General features: G+C 47.2%; 1 protein-coding gene across 1 annotated transcript in view; it reads right to left on the bottom strand.

Moving 5' to 3' along the window:
- SLCO3A1 (solute carrier organic anion transporter family member 3A1) overlaps positions 1-15,793 on the bottom strand; it is a 130,036-nt gene that overhangs the window by 48,146 nt on the left and 66,097 nt on the right. The window lies entirely within an intron of this gene.

Below are 15,793 nucleotides of genomic sequence, written 5' to 3'. Positions count from 1 at the left end.
TGGCATGAATAAACCAGGGGCATCCAGTTGCATATTCTGCTTCCAGCCTCCTGGAGCCATATTTACAGTGTAAGAGGTGCACAGAAATTTCCCTGCACATTTAAGGACGGTTAGGTTGGTGGTTCTGTGCGTCCACGCCACCTTGTCCACACAGCAACAAATCTTGCTGTAAGCAACTGATCTTGCAGTCCAGGGATTGTGCTTTCCACAGTCCTGACCTCAAAGTATTTTGCAAGAAGAGTCAAAATAACGCCTTCTTTCCTTCCAGAAGGAACCGAGGTCAATACACCTGCCCCATACTTCCCACTGCTGGCAAGGAGACGGCACAGCCAGGCTTGCAGGGCCACCACCAAACATCTCACCCTGCATACGCCGCAGGGACCACGTTACCGTCCCTTCTGGCTGTGCTGCATCTCCCCGGATGATCTTTGTTTTTCCTACGAGGACAGGGAAGCAGCAGCTCCCCATCACACCGACTTCCTTACCCTCCACCCACGCTCTCCTCTCCCTCCTGGATGAAAGCTCCTGTTTCAGCCCGCTGTCACGGCCGAGGCGTCTCGCTTTCACTCCTCGCGCTAAAGCTGTTCAAGAACGGAGGCTGCTGTGCCCCGATAAAAGCAGCAAGCACCAGGGTTTTCAGCAGAGGCTTTGAGTTTGCCGTCTAAGGCATCAGGCTGCCAGGCTGCCAGCCTGCCGAGCAGCGAGGGAGAGAGAGGAGGCATCCTCAGGGGCCCTGTACCAAAACCAAACCAAAACAGACTCACCAACTAATAAAGCCCTTCAAAGCATTGTAGGGAAAGCAGTTTTCCTTCCTGCTCTTAGGAGCATAAAGACTCACATTTCAGTGCCGTTGCTGGATGCCCTGTGAACAAGGACAAAGCTGGGTACCACCAGGCAGCTCCCAGGCTCTGCAGGTCACTCCCATGAGGGGGACAGGGGTACAAGTTGGGGATAGGGACCCCGCAGACAGGGCTGTGACAAAGCTGCGACCACGGCACGGTCACCCAGCACCTGTATCCCTGCATGCAGCCTGCAAAGGGTCACCAAACCCATCTCCAAAGCAAAATAAAATGTAAAACCTAACTCCCAACTGGTGAGGTTTTTGCGAGTTTAAAAGCAGCTCAGCTACCTGCCACGTTGCAGAGCAGTGGCAGCAGTGTCTGCCTTGAAAAGAGAGGTGGTGTAGGTCAGTGCTCAGCTATCCCCAGGTGGTCCTGAACCGCTTTCCAGATGCGGCGGAGCAGGCACCGTGTCAGCCCTCCAGGTTGTTTAAAGCACGCTGCAAGGTGGCTGAGGGAAAAGAAAAGGAGATTCACCGATCAACGTGCAAAGTGTCAAACCACCGGCCTGTCCTTCCCTCCGCTGCGCTCTGCCCCGTGGAGACAGGGATGTGTAACCACAGAAGAGAGCAAGATTTCCACCTCTGACATTAAAAGCGGAGCACAAAGCCTGCTGCTTACTCACAGCTCCTCTGTGCCTTCCCCGGCGTGTGGGCAGCGAGGCTGACTGCAGAGCGCTAACCGTGGTGGCCGCTGCCATCTTCAGAACTGCCGCTTGCGACTGATTAATTAATGCTGCTCGGGTACAGACTGTAACGTTAATTAAGCTAAGCGGGAATTTCAGAAAGCAATGCTGATGAGTGCTACCAGGCGCTAGAGAAGGGGCTGAACGAGGCTCTCTCTCCCCTCCAGAAGCAGTGAAAACAAACAAACAAGTAAAGTATAGACCTGAACAAAATGGGACCCAGTGCACTTTTAAACCGATCTCATTTGGTTAATTTCAAATAAATGCTAGGCAATTTAATTTCCAGGGCTATAGGCAAGAATAATACAGCCCTGCTGTGTTGTCTTCATCTGTCTTCTAATAAACTGATTAGAGCCCAACACATTAATGCCCTGTGCACCATTATCTATTATTCAGGTCCCTAAAAGATGTTAATTAACCCGCGTGTTCTGAGAAGCTCCATTGTAACATGTACAATAAGGAACCACATGGCACAGTCAGAGCACGTGTTGCTTACTCATTTTGACTTAATTACATGGGCACGACGCCAAGGTGGTTCTGGAGGAAAAAATGTATTATTGCAGAGACGATGTCCAGATACTTGCATCGTGTTACAGTGCAATATTTCACCAGGAAAAAAAAAAATCACCCTTCTCTGTTCTTATATGATAAAAAAAATGCTGGCTCACTCCTAACTGGGTTATGTCAGGGAAACAGATATGCTTGGGTTCAACGAGCAGCATGGAGAAAGAGTTCATCCTGCCCGCTGAGCATACGCAAAATAAAACCTTCTAGAGGCTCACGGCTTAGCCCAGGTTAAGCACACTTCTGCAGTGATGACAAAAGGCTCCTCGGAGGCTTCAGAATTATCTCTCCCCAGATTGCAAGGCACAAGAGCACACGATAACCGTCAGAATTACAGTACTATTTAAACGGGGTAGAACAGCATGCACTTAGCCAAAAAAAGCCAAGACAGTCACTTGTGCTGAAAATCATTTTCATTTACATAAGAAGTAATCCTGAGATGTGAAGTTCACGTGGAAATCCCGGGGTCAAATGGTGAAAGTCAGCAGGGCTGCAAGCCCTAAGGACAGGGCAGTGCAGAAGGCAGGGCCAGCCAGCGGGCAGCTGGTACCGCTCCTCGCTCCACCTCCGGACAGATGTAACGAGACATCAGGTGGAGCAGCCAACCCTTATAAACCCCAAAGCGCTCGAACGGTGTCTTTTAAACCCGGTGATCAAATACAGAGGCAGAATCAATGCAGTCTGGGAAGGTTTCTGATCGGCTGGTGCCCTGCTTCCCGGCATGGGGTCGCCGGTTCGCCCTATGGGAGCTTGCATCAGGGTGCTGAGCATCCCCGTACTGCGTGGGTTAAATTGAATGGGATAAGTTACCTGCGAAGCTCAAATGATGAATATGGACCAAAATTAATTGCTTACAGGTTTTAACTCTGATTTGGGGCCAGTCCAATCATTACCTGTGATAAGTAAATATTACCCCAAGAAGAGATCAAGCAGGATGAAAGCCAGCACTCTGCACGTTATGCTAACTCTCCTCTCCTCCTATTTTGCAAACTTATTTTTTAAAACAAGATATTCCAAAAAAAAAAAAAAAGGGGGAAAAAACCCAAAGCTTCCCCTCTCAGCCCCCACGGACCATGGGGCAGGTGAGGCTGCAGGAGGAGCACAGCAGTCCCTGGTAGGAGCTGGCCCTCTCGCCGGGACTCCCATGAAGTACCGTGGCAGGGCTTAGCAGGAGCACACCACGTTCATTTTTAAAGGACTTGCAACACGCAGCTGGCAGGAAATGAGCTCAAACCCCACTCCTACAGCCAGGCACCTGGCTGGGAGCTGGCTGATAAGGGCAGGACTTTGCTCTGGGGCAGGAACCGCCTCGGTCCCCCGGGGCTTTCATGCTCCGTGTCTCTGCCATAAATCTAAGCCAGCCCCATAAACCCGCTAACAAAATTTTCTGGTGGGAGTTACACAAACATAACACGTGCAACGGGGAGCTTGGAGGGAGCCGACCTTCTTGTTCATCTCCTAGCGCTGCTGGGTTATTTGTTTTTTAAGTAGTTTAAGAGCTACTGGATCTGCCGAGCGTGCGTTACAGCCGGCACAACCAGCGGCCTCTGGGAGCCCAGCACGTGGTGGGTTGCATTTTATGGCCACACACGACCTTTGTGATGGGTTCTCAGACGTCTCTGATGTCAGGATTTGGTACTTAAATGCAGGACAATTTGTTCCTTGCTCTCGGAAAGAAGGAACTTGAAGACATGACAAAATTTTTATTGGAATTCAGTGTTAAATAAATAATTTGAAAGGGATATTTAACTCAAGGTGTTCTTAAGCCCTTGGCTGTTGGAGGGCACCCAGTATCAGGGACAAATTTTCCTCCCATGTGTATTTATTGAAGATTTACCCTTCAGTAGCCCATGCTTTCCCTCAAAAAAGAGGGACCACGGGTTTGGGGACCATGGAGAAAATAAAGAAAAAAGCCAGAGAAAACTGGATATTTACTGAAATATCTACTCAGCAACGCACAAAGTGCTCATCCAGGGTATCTTCTGCTGGCAGAACTGCAGATGCTGAGCAGATCCCCTGCGGGCAAGGGAGCACGGCTCGCTGGGCAGCAGCATCACCAGGATTTTCCTGCATCTTAAGGTCAACCCTTCCGCGCACCCACCCGGCCGCTTCTCCCGCTGACAGTGGCAGGATTTTTACGACCAACCAATATCAGTGCAGACGCCGTTAATATGTCTGCGTATATCAGCACAAGTAATAGCGCGGTGTTACTTGAATGGCGCAGCGTTCGTTTCATCACGCATTAACACTGCTGAAAGTTATAGAATGCAGTTCCCAGGGAACGTTTTAACGTATACCATAAACTACCTCCAGAAAAAAAAAAGCGAAGACAAAGCAAATCAGAAGATCAGATGGCTGAAAGCTCCTAGCAGCTTCTCCCCTTTTGGAGGGCTGTTATTTAATCAGCTTTTATTTCCATTATTTATCATGTGGAAGCAACTGTGCTGTTTCAGTTGCTGTAGCTTAAAATGTAATAAAATATGGTTGTGACACAACAATACCTGGATCCTCCAGCCAAGCCCTGAATTTCAGTGTCAAGATGTACAAAATATTAATCATCTGATGCAGCCGCTGCCGCCTTTGTGAGCAGAGCTTATATTTCACTGCACCCTGCCACAGCTCTTCTCCTGAGGGCTTTTATTAAAAAGAGCCTGAGTTACTGAACTGTAAGGGTTGCAAGCCAGAAATTCAACCCCATATGCAGGTTCATAATGCTTTTGGAAAATATTTAAACCAATGATGAGACCCAGACCCTTAAATCACAGCAGAAGAACACCCGATACACCATTATACAACAAATCTGTTTAAGAAGAGGGAGCTGACGGAGCTTAGCTTCTGGCATCATTATTTGCAGTGTTTTGTAACCAAGGCGGCCAGGTTCCTACCTACAGACTAGGTCAACAGACATAAAAAGAAAACATTTGGGCAGAACACCCCTTCCTGGAGTTTCAGCTTTGAGCTGCGAGAGTCACGACACTGCCATTAAGGAGAACATGAGCAAAACGTGGCTGGGTGGCAGCGGCACGCTTTGCTTGGAGGGGAAAAACCAAAGGGACACCTCCCCTGCTGATGCTGGCCGCCCACCCGTGCCATCAGGGCCGGATCCTGGCTCTTGTCTCGCCTGACGCAGGAGTCGGAGACGAGGAGAAGTGCAGCTCCAACTCCCTCGGGTTCCCCAGTTCTTACACCAAGCTCTTCCATTCGCCCCAGACTTTAAGAAAAGGGAATGCAGAGGCACAAAGAAGGATAAGCACATTTCGTTTGGCTGCAGTGTCAGTCCTGATCAGAACTGGGTCATTAAAGAACAGCTATTTCAGCCATTATATCTAATTACAAAGAGGAATCTGTCGCTAAAAATAAAGCTTCAAGTGCCTGAACTATATTAAAGACAGATAATTAACAATCAAATAGATGATGCCATCCTCCCCATCACGATAAGCCCAGGTACCCTGCTGGGACACATCATTTGGGCGCATCGCTAACCCAGCAGCCCAAGTAAAGGACAACAGCCACGGCTGCTGACTGATGCCACCAATATCCAGTAACTTCTGTCCCGGTGCTTTTGAAAACGAAAAACACTGCTGCTGGGGGTTTTGCTGCCGAAGGAAACGTGTCCGTGTTGAGTTCAGAGAAACAATCGACTGAGTATCATCCCTCTCCATCTCAGACAAATCCCAGCTATCTAGACACAATCGAGGCACCTAATTTATAGGCACTCCATCCTCCAAGGACATACCTCCAAAAAAGTGCCAGATACCGGGACTGCCCCTTCACCTGAGGATGTCTGAGGCCACCCTTCATCTCCAACTCAGTGGGGGCCGCCAGGCCGAGCTCTCCGGTGGGAGCTGGGAGCAAGACACCTTTGGAATAAGACGGTGTAAAACAGGGTGCAAGCTTGCAGAGCCAGTGCTCAGCAGGCTGGCCTCAAAGCTTGTTCTGTGTACACAAACACGCCAAAGATCAGACGTATCTCTGGAGCTCTTGGAATTGCAAAGCTGGAGCAGAGTCTCACAAAAATAATCTTGCTCGTGGTACAGCTTGTTCTTCCTATTTCTGAAAGTGATGGGAACACTGTGAGAACAGTCTCTGCCACCGCAGAGGAGCATATTGTATTCCCAGGCCGTGCAGCAACAGAAAAGCAGAAGTGAATGGGCCAAAAAAAGCCTATCACTTTGGCATTATCAACCACAAAAAGACTGTGTTCAAAAAAAAAGTCCAAATTGCCTAACACACTGTTTGAAAGTTTTTCATGTCCATTTTACCATCAGGGTAGTTCTCTCGGAGATAATTTCACAGAGAGGACCTAAAAGGTGAATCAGACGTGAGAGATTCATCCACTTTGGGTGAAAGCCCTCCCCTCTCCTCCTGTTCTCCAGACCAGCATGGATCCAATTTACCTGTACCAACCCAAGAGAAACGGCGGGGAGGATGGGAGGGAGCCAGCCCAGCTGCAGTGACGGAGGGAAATCGAACACCAGGAACTGCAAACCTGCATCCAGCACCGATGGGGCAGTTCTTGCTAAAACCTGGATGTGTGCAAAGCAGAAATCTGCGTCCACTGCTGCCTTTTCTTTCTCCCCATCCCCCAAGAAATCTTTCGTAGACTATTACCTGTTACTCACTAAAAAAAAAAAAAAAAAGAGAGCACTGCTATAAGGAAAAGAAGACAGAGACAGCACCTTTGGGGGATTCAGCTGAGGCCGAAAGGGATCACTAGGAACATACACCAGACAGCCTGCACAAGAACCTCACCCAACTATTTCTACACCACTCCAGAGTATCTGTTTGAGCTGTGGCACATCTTTTAGATGAATGCTCAGCTTGGACTGAGAGACTTCCCATGACAGAATTGTTCAGTGAATTCCTTCGATGATTCATTAAACTCGGTATACAAAATGTGTCCCTTATTCCTTTTCCTAATATGTCCAGCTTCAGCTTCCAACTACTAGATCTCATTTTGCCATCTCCTGCTCAGTTAAAATACCCACTGCTATTGGATGTGTTGTCCTGTAAAAATCCTCTGCTGGGTGCTTGTGTACCACAGTAACAGGCAGTGCACAGCACGAGATCAGAGAGGCAGGAGCCGAGGCTGCTCAGAGGTGTGCGCAGGTCCTGAGCCGGAGCTGGCAGCGGCTGCCAGCCCCCCCTGCCCTCCTCCCAGAGCTGGGGAGCAGCGCTCACACCAAGCCGCTCAGGACAACCAAGCCCCGGTGCCAGAGATGCTCCCGTAAGAAAGATGGCAAGGACGGACCGGGTAAAGGCTCAGCAGGAGAAGAACCAGCTGCAGAAACCACTCAGGCAGGGACGTCCAGCTTTTTCAGCCTGTTCCGGCTTTCTTTGAACCGTGATCTCTTGCGAATCCTTATCGTGCACCCTTCCTCCCCTCTCCCTTTTAGCCAAGCTCCTTTCATCCCTCCCTCCTGACACACAAAGCGTTTGCAGACACCATTCACCTGCCCGTGTATCACCCCCTCCCCGCTCTCTGCCACGTCTGTTCAGATCCAGCTCTTCAAACGCGCTCCTTGCGTCACATCTGCTAAGACTTTGTTAGCCATACTTTCAAGAGCTTACAAGTGGGATTAAATAGCATCTAGTAGATACTGAGCTGCAGGAATCAGCATGTTTTTCACACAGGGCCATTCAGGGTAATTACTAATCACATATTCATTGCAGATGCAACCTTTCCTGACCCAATTCTCAATAAGCAACACCTGCCCGCCTGCAAAAAACGTGGATCACTGAGCTACACCTCTCATATATGTAGAAAGAAACTACTATGTGCAGAAAGCCCCTTGAATTTATAGGCTCTGGGATGCCTTGTTCTGAACCTAGGAAACAGGGGCGCCAGGGCTGCTGCTGGGGCTGAAGGCTCGTGTAGGTGGGGAAGGAGCAGGGAGGGCTGCGGAGCACCCTGTGCTTTCCACTGCACACCAAGCACTGCTCAGCACCTGGGCTACCTACCTGCTAATCCACTTCTGCTCACTGCTCACAGGTTAGCCGCCGTCTGCTGAGAGTGGTACTGAGGGATGTAGAAAGAACGAAGAAAAGTAAAACATCAGCACCTTGTCGCTGGTTAACCCGGTGCAATTACCACCGAGTTCGTGTCCCGTACCGGGCAACAAGCTCTTAACGCGGCGACGTAGCACAGAAGCTCCTGCAGCTCGCAGCTGGGAGCACGGCTGAGAGCTAGGAAGCACTCCTGGTTAAAAATAGGGCAGTGCATGGAAGAGGTAGGGTTTGTAACTTCTAAAAATAGCCTTCCCTAAAAGGATGCTTCTTACCCCGCTCACATGTCACACGTGCATCAGGCCGCTTGGCTGGTACCGGCAGCCATCGCAGGATTTTTGCCTGGTCCTAACTTATTATTGCAGAAACGTCTAATCTTAAGTCACTAATTAAAAAAATTAGTATTTACCATGGTGACTCATTCCGAGGGCTACATTCACAAATCTCCCTTCCCCCTACCAGGAGCCACATTCCAGGCCCATGTGAGCAAGAAAACGCAGCGGCAGTTCCCAAATACCACGGGCTCTGCTTATTTAACAATTTTGGCAAGCCTCTGTTTCCTGATTCAGTGTTTCAGCTTTGCAACAACAGAAGTGAGAGATTACAGAGCAGGTTCGCGTGGAGGCTGAGATAAATGTAGGTCGACAAAACTGAATTTCCTACCAAGTGTAGGAGAGCCGTGTTGTCACACCACAACGGTCTCCAGCTGTTACGCCACCAAAATACACAGCTCCGCTTACAAGATGTGTGGATAGTGCTTGAAAGCGTGTACAGAGCCGGCTCGTCTCACGGGAGGTCTGCGGGGCAATCACTAACACAGGGCCGAGGGTTTATAGAAGGCAGCGTGATCACTTGGTGACACTGCGATGTAATTCAACTGAATTGTAGCGGGACAAGGATTAAATTCAATGATTCTCCAAGTTCCTGCTGCCTGTTGCTCTGCCAACATCCCCACTAAGCTCTCTGTTAACACACAGCGTTGAAGTTGTTATTCCACAGGGAGGAGAAAAGCCCAAACCATGTTGCTGGGCAGACGGAATGAGGTGGCAGCAACATCCATCGAGGGTCCTGCTGCTCCCAGCCCTGCCGCTGCCCTACGGGGCGTCCCTGGGCAAGGACATCTCCCTCTTCATGGTCTAATTCTTTATCTTTGGGCAGAAACACCTCTTACGTCTCATCAGACCTACCACTGGAACAGAAGTGACCGCTACGCATTGATCTCTGGCACAGTGGAAAAGGAAGCAAGAGGTTTCTCTATTTTGTTTTCTCTGCTTCCAACAACAGGCAAGCGTTTGGGCAAGCAGCTGCGGTGCCATGTAAATCTGGGGCCTGCCTGTATAAGCAGCGGCACTGAAAGAGATGAGTTTAAAGGATACCTTTGATGCATCAAAAGCTACAGTCTGCCTCTCTGAACCAAACCATAAATCAGAAAGGAAACTCTTCTGAAGTTTCTTTCTTCTCTAATTTGCATCTTGTTTTCTTGCTCCTCTTTTGTAACTTGTGCTGTGAAAACACGTTTCTCTGCTAGCAGCAAGGCAGAGCCCGGGAGGTGAGAAACCTCCCTCCCACCACCGCAGGGATCCCTTGCTCGCTGCCTACGTGTCTTCCAGGCCTGGCTGACCCGACCCACCTGCGGGAGGCTGGGAGCTCCCTCTCCCAGCTCACCCATTCCTGGAAAGGCTCCGGAGACCTCCAATTGCACCCCGACACTCGGGAAAAAAAAAGGGTGCTTCATCAGAAAGGGGAATAAAACCCAAAAAACATAGATGCTTGCTGTCAGTTTACACCCACCCCACACGAACACATGTTCCTGTGCTTTCCTCCACCTAGTTTTGAAGGGTATGAGTGGTTAACGCAAACTTTGCAGCGCTGTATGCATAACCCTCTACAATTATGCTCTATTGAGCACCATATCCCCGGCCCATGGTCTGATTAGAAGGAATGATAATTGTCCATTTAATACCCAAGACATTTACTGATAATGGCAGCTAGGTACTGCTCCAGGAGGAGGTTTTGCACTTGTACAACAGCTTTCATGCAGTGTTGTGAAAGCACATTGCAAATTCCAGTATCTATCTAAGCTGGAATTTGTTTTCGCTTTTGTTCTCTCCAAGAGACCATGTTGCAGCTCTGAGCGTATTATGATGGTCCCACTCTACACCCAGACCCTTGTAGGGTTCTGTGACTGTGTCTCCTGGGAGATGGTTTACAAACACTTGCTAAACACTTGTAAAACAGATGGTTTACAAACATTTAAAATCTCTTCACAAGGCAATAAACCAGCATCTCATGCTGCCAAATCCTAGGTGAAAAAATGTGCAAAGGCATCACATTTTTCACGTCTCCACTCCTGCAGTCTCTTTTTGAACCTAGAACTCATTTTTAAAGGAAGTTTTAAAACAACTACAAGACCACAACAAAGTCAGTTGTACATTCAGACCATTGCCTGCAGTGTCGGTTCTGCCCTGCAGGAATTGTTACTGACCTTCCGAGCTGTCCTCCAAGTGGCCAAACGTAGGCTGGACAGAGCTGTACCAACACCTCCAAGCCCAGTGGTGTGCACCTAGATCTCAGCAAAACTGACAGCTCAGAAATTATGCAAAGTTTGTGCAGAGATAAGGCAGATTTATCAATTTCCTGGCACCTTAGCAACAGCTCCATGGCTACCGCCTGTGTATCTAACCCTAAACGCAGAAAGGAAAAAAAAAAAAAACGTATTTCACGGTCAAAACCTTGTGTTTAATTTTCTCATGAATAATGCAACAGCAGCAGGATGAAATCTTGCCTTCTGCCCCAATCACGGTTCCGCAGTCATCAGAATTCCAGCGGTGTCTTTCCCTCGCTCGCCAACTCCCATCGGTAGATACTTGACAATTCAGTAAACTAAACTGAAATGAAGGCTCAACAGAGCACAAAATTTGAGGCTAGTTGCAGCCTTTGAACCAGACCATTATGATATTTTGGGTCAGTGAGTAGGAAAACAAGTTGGGATAGAAAAATGTCAAAGTGTAAAACTGTCAGAAAAAAAAAAAAGATGTCAGAAACAATACACTTTTATTCCTCCCTGAAGATGACTCAGTTCGTGATACAATACAAAAATCATTTTACACGCCAGAGATCCATAAAGTCCTTTCAGATGGAATGACAGCAACTGATATCTCGCTCTGGAGCGAATACAGGGAGCTTCATCACTCGATCTCGTGTTTCAAGAGTTGACTTGGACCATGAAATTTTATTGGTAGCACAAAAATTTTTCAGTATAGCTAAGCTGATGGGTTAATAGTGCTGAGAACAGGAGACATGTTCATTTTGATCATTTTGTCTCCTCAGAGATAAAAGTAAGAATTTGAGAAAGGTACAAACCCCAAATCAGAGATCTTTTACGTGAGAAAGATGAAAGTTTCAGTACTACTTCGGTAGGAAATGCGGAAGTTCTATTAACTTATGGATCGCTCTGAAAGCCTGACAGTCAATCTTGCAACATTATCTATATTTAAGCAAACTACAGCATAGAACCTACAATATCAGCACCAGAAATATCTTTGCTACATTTTCGTAAGGATATTTGGACTTCCTAAATCCACAGCGGATAAATTTGTACTCACTCACGTATTAAAATCAATGATATGATAGGAGAGAACACCTGAAGCGTTGCACAAACAATTCCATAATTCTTAGCTGTGCTGTACCCTGAAATAATTTGGCTAAAGCTTTTTATATTAGCCTGCCCTGGGTTCGTTGATTAACCTCAGCGATGACTTGAAGCATCTAGTAAACTCACTGTAAAAGGAGCACATAATTTGTAACTGGAGAAAGAGTTTCTTTCTACAAACATTTTTGAGTTATACGGGATGGGAGAGAGATTTGAAGGCTCCAGGTGCCTCAGAAAGATCACAGAAGACAGAGGTTTCAGATCTCTGCTGAGAGCCAAGTTATCAGTAACCACAAGAGATCCTTCTCATCCTGCATCTGTTTCCCAGCACATCTAAAAATGCATTTGAAGGTCTCCTGCCCCAGCCTGATGAATGCCATGCCATGTGCCACCCCCACAGTGGCATGAACTGGAGGCTTTGCTGAAAGCTCAGTGTCACTGCCAAAATTCTGAAGAGATGCAAAGTTAAGAACACGGAAGAACACCAGCAGGTGCACGTGGGGAGCCCTCCCCACCACTCAACTCTCTAGATGAAGACAAACGCTCTCATGAGTGTTAAACTCATTTCAAATATTTTAAAATGATAGTTTAAAATTCATAGTCTTTTGCTTCTGTACATTAAATACTGAGTTGAGAAATCCCCTCGCTCAGCTCCCAGGGAAAGCCAGCAGGAAGCCACTCTGCCGATCACGGCTATCAAACCGCAGCCCTGGCTTCCCAAGGGGCACCTCAGCACACAAGGCATTCAAAGCCGGACTGGATGGGCCATCAGCACACGTACCGGTGGAAATCAGCTTCCATTCAACCCTGAGAGGACAAGGCTGTAAATAAATATTTCCAAACTCTCATTTCTCCAGTTCCGCTAGATGCACTTGTGTCGAAAAGACAGAAGATAAAAGGCAGAGTTAAAATAGCCACTTACAGAAAACGCTCAGCTTGATCCATCCAGGTCAAGGATCCTGGCATGCAAATACAATGCAGCAGAAGGCTATAAAATAATGGATTTGATCGTTTTCAAGTATGTCTTTCTCTCTCCAGGAGAACTACCTTTAAATAAGCCATGGTGCCTTCTCAAATACAGTGCCCTCAATTAGCAGAAGTAGTCTTTGAGTGAATTGTTGAATTTAATCTTGGATCTAGAAGTCTGTTCTTTTCTCATGCTTATTCCCTAATCAGATAGTCATTCAGAAGGAGAGAAGAGCAAAGACATTGTCAAGTGTTTTCATCAGCTGAAATGCACCTCAGATGGCATGCAGATGACCCCCACCTCACCTGTGATCACACGGCCTTTCCTTCCCCCCTTGCTGAGATCATTGTGCCAACCCAAGCAATTTCTTCCCAGGAAAAGTAATGCTAGAGATATCTGCCAAAGTTTTTAGAGCACCTAAACAACACAGAGGAAGACCAAGCACCAACCAGAGATGAGTCAGCTGCAGAAAATTCAGAGGGAACAATTTGGCTTACTCTAATTTTTGTTATACTAGTGTATCCCGAAGACCAAATGGACAAAAATACCTTTTTTCCAAAATTTATTTGTAAGTGGTGGAACTCACTAGCATATGATGAGAGCCAAAATCTTGGATGGATTCGGAAAGCAACTGGACAAAATAAGAAGTCTCTCTTACTGCCAAGAAGCACAGCATATACATGCGGACAGGTGAGAGCAGGGTCTCACTTAACCTGCTAGAGATGGGACAACGGGCGATGCGATGTGGAGTTAATATCACACCGAATCACCGGCATCTGAAATCCCAGCCCTGGGTCAGTATATGTATTTGAAGAGACAGACACTCGTATCACCCAAGTGTATTGTGCTGTTTTATGCTGCCCCAAGTATATTTTGATGTTTAATGTTTGCTCAACACTTGGCCCACGTGTCTTCTATCACAGAGAGGTCCTTGTACAGCCCTGGAAACGTGACAGCATGGGCAAGAGCTCCTGTGCTCCTCTTGGCGTCCAAGTAGTGATGGTGTTAACTCACAGGTTTATTGATATTGATCATTTCTGGCACTACAAAACATCAGGGACCCTCCCAACACCTTTAGGGAACAAAGCAGCATTACTAATTCTGCATAAATGTATATAGGATGAGACACAGAGGCACAAAGACATTGAACTACACGGTCACAAGCAAGAGGCAGTAGGACAACAACCCAGGTCCCAGCCCAGAGACCCTCGACCTGCTGATGCAGGCGTATTGGCATGGAACCTTGAAGTGGATTCTGGCTACAGCGACAGCGGTTAGAAGCTCTTTTCTTTGCTTTTCCCTTCTAATCTAATATTTTACTTCTTGGAGGCAAATGACATTCCTTTTAATAAAAGAAAAAAAAATTAAATGCCAAGAAATTTGAGAAGCGAAGGATGATTGACAAAAACATGTCAGTTTTCAGAATTCAGCTGCCAGAGAGAACACTCAGTCTATCCCCTTCCCATGGCCATGATGGGAGCACGACACAATTCACTGGGAGACCTTAACCCTACAGAGCCATGATGCTGCTCACAAGAAATGTCACGTCACCAAACCCAAAGCCTCTCGTTTTGTCCTGAGTGCTCCTTCCACAACAAGAAGACAAAGCTACTGCACAAAGACATGGATAAATGTCTCTGTTCCAGCTGCTCAATGGACAAAGAAATCAGGGCAATTAATCTGTACTCACAGCTGGCACAAATTTAACTTTTATTTGGAGACATCGACCATAAGAGACAGCCCAAGTCTCCATCCTATAATCAAACAACTGTAAAGGTTGAGATAGCGTTTTCAAAGGATGCAAGTCAGACCAGCAATGGCTCAGCATATCTTTTTTTAAACTTCTGCGAGTGAAAAAAAATAGAGGTAGGCCAGCACTAATTCTTTTTTCCATTAGAAATCAGTGCAGACCATATGTGCTCCAACTTTCTGGACTCAAGACAGCCACCTGGCACCAAAGCACTGCACCCAATTAGTGTGATGGATTGATTTCTCCAAGAGGCCAAATTAATGCAAAGCATTAGTGTTATCCAGCTCGTATCAGCATCTCACAGTACCCAGGAGCAGGTGACACCAGCCTGGCACCACTCTGAAGATGCAGGGGAAGGCGCGTCCCTAGCGCTGGCCGGCTGGTTGTGCACGTGGCCAGGATTTGAGGAAACCTCAGGTGATTGCCGCGAGATCTCTGCTCCGCTGGGAAACTTCACTCAGTCGTGGATGTCTGCAGCTTGCTAACGTACCTTTTCATCAACCAGTTTCTCCCTGCCCAGTAAACCCCATGCCTTGTAGCACTTCGACATCTTGTCTTCTTGCATCTCTTTTACCTTCTCCCGTTCACGCAGGGACAGCACTTCCCTCTCTGCATCAGTACAGGCAACCTTGAGGGTCCCGTTTTGTTCACAACAGGGCTGCTTTTTGCAGGCAAAGAACAGGCTCAATTCATCTGCCAAGCCTTCAACAGCAGCAACGTGGATCACAATCAAAGGGCCCTTCAGAGGAAGTCTTTTCAGGCTGCGAGCAGATGAGCTATGCTTTGGGAACTTGCACTGTATGGCAAAATAGCCCTGAAGCCCCAGCTGCCACAACAGGCTCAGACTCAACAGCTACAGCTTCAAAAATGAGGCAGAATTTAACCGTAGCATAAGAGCAAGAGCAGATTTCTTTTTGCCTCTGAAAAGCCAAAAGCAGGAGCAAACCACATGAAAAGGAGGTAACGCAGTAAAATGAGCTAGAGTTTGTAGGCATTGCTGCAATATGCTTCAGTGCAGCAGAATAATAGACTCTTCTCACAGTATTTTGGCTGCTGCAACCCCAGCTGGAGTGCAAATGTGCAGCAAAAGCCAGGGAAACGAAGAATAACGAAAATAAATTATTATTTTTAAAATGCTGGAAAAAATCAATTTGAATACGACGCACACATTTATTTTACTTTAAGACTGCTACAATAAGCTTATTACAGCCTCATCACACATGTATAGGTTCAGGGCAACACCAAATGTTAGTTTATGACCACAAACCTTCAAAACCATAGGCAGGTAAACACACACACAGCAAGTCAAGCTCCTGTTTAAGAGTAAAGC

Source organism: Cygnus atratus, chromosome 11 (genome assembly GCF_013377495.2).
Source record: "Cygnus atratus isolate AKBS03 ecotype Queensland, Australia chromosome 11, CAtr_DNAZoo_HiC_assembly, whole genome shotgun sequence".
Taxonomy (NCBI): Eukaryota; Metazoa; Chordata; class Aves; order Anseriformes; family Anatidae; genus Cygnus; species Cygnus atratus.
The sequence above is the reverse complement of the archived record's forward strand: the minus strand, read 5'-3'. Positions and strand labels throughout refer to the sequence as shown.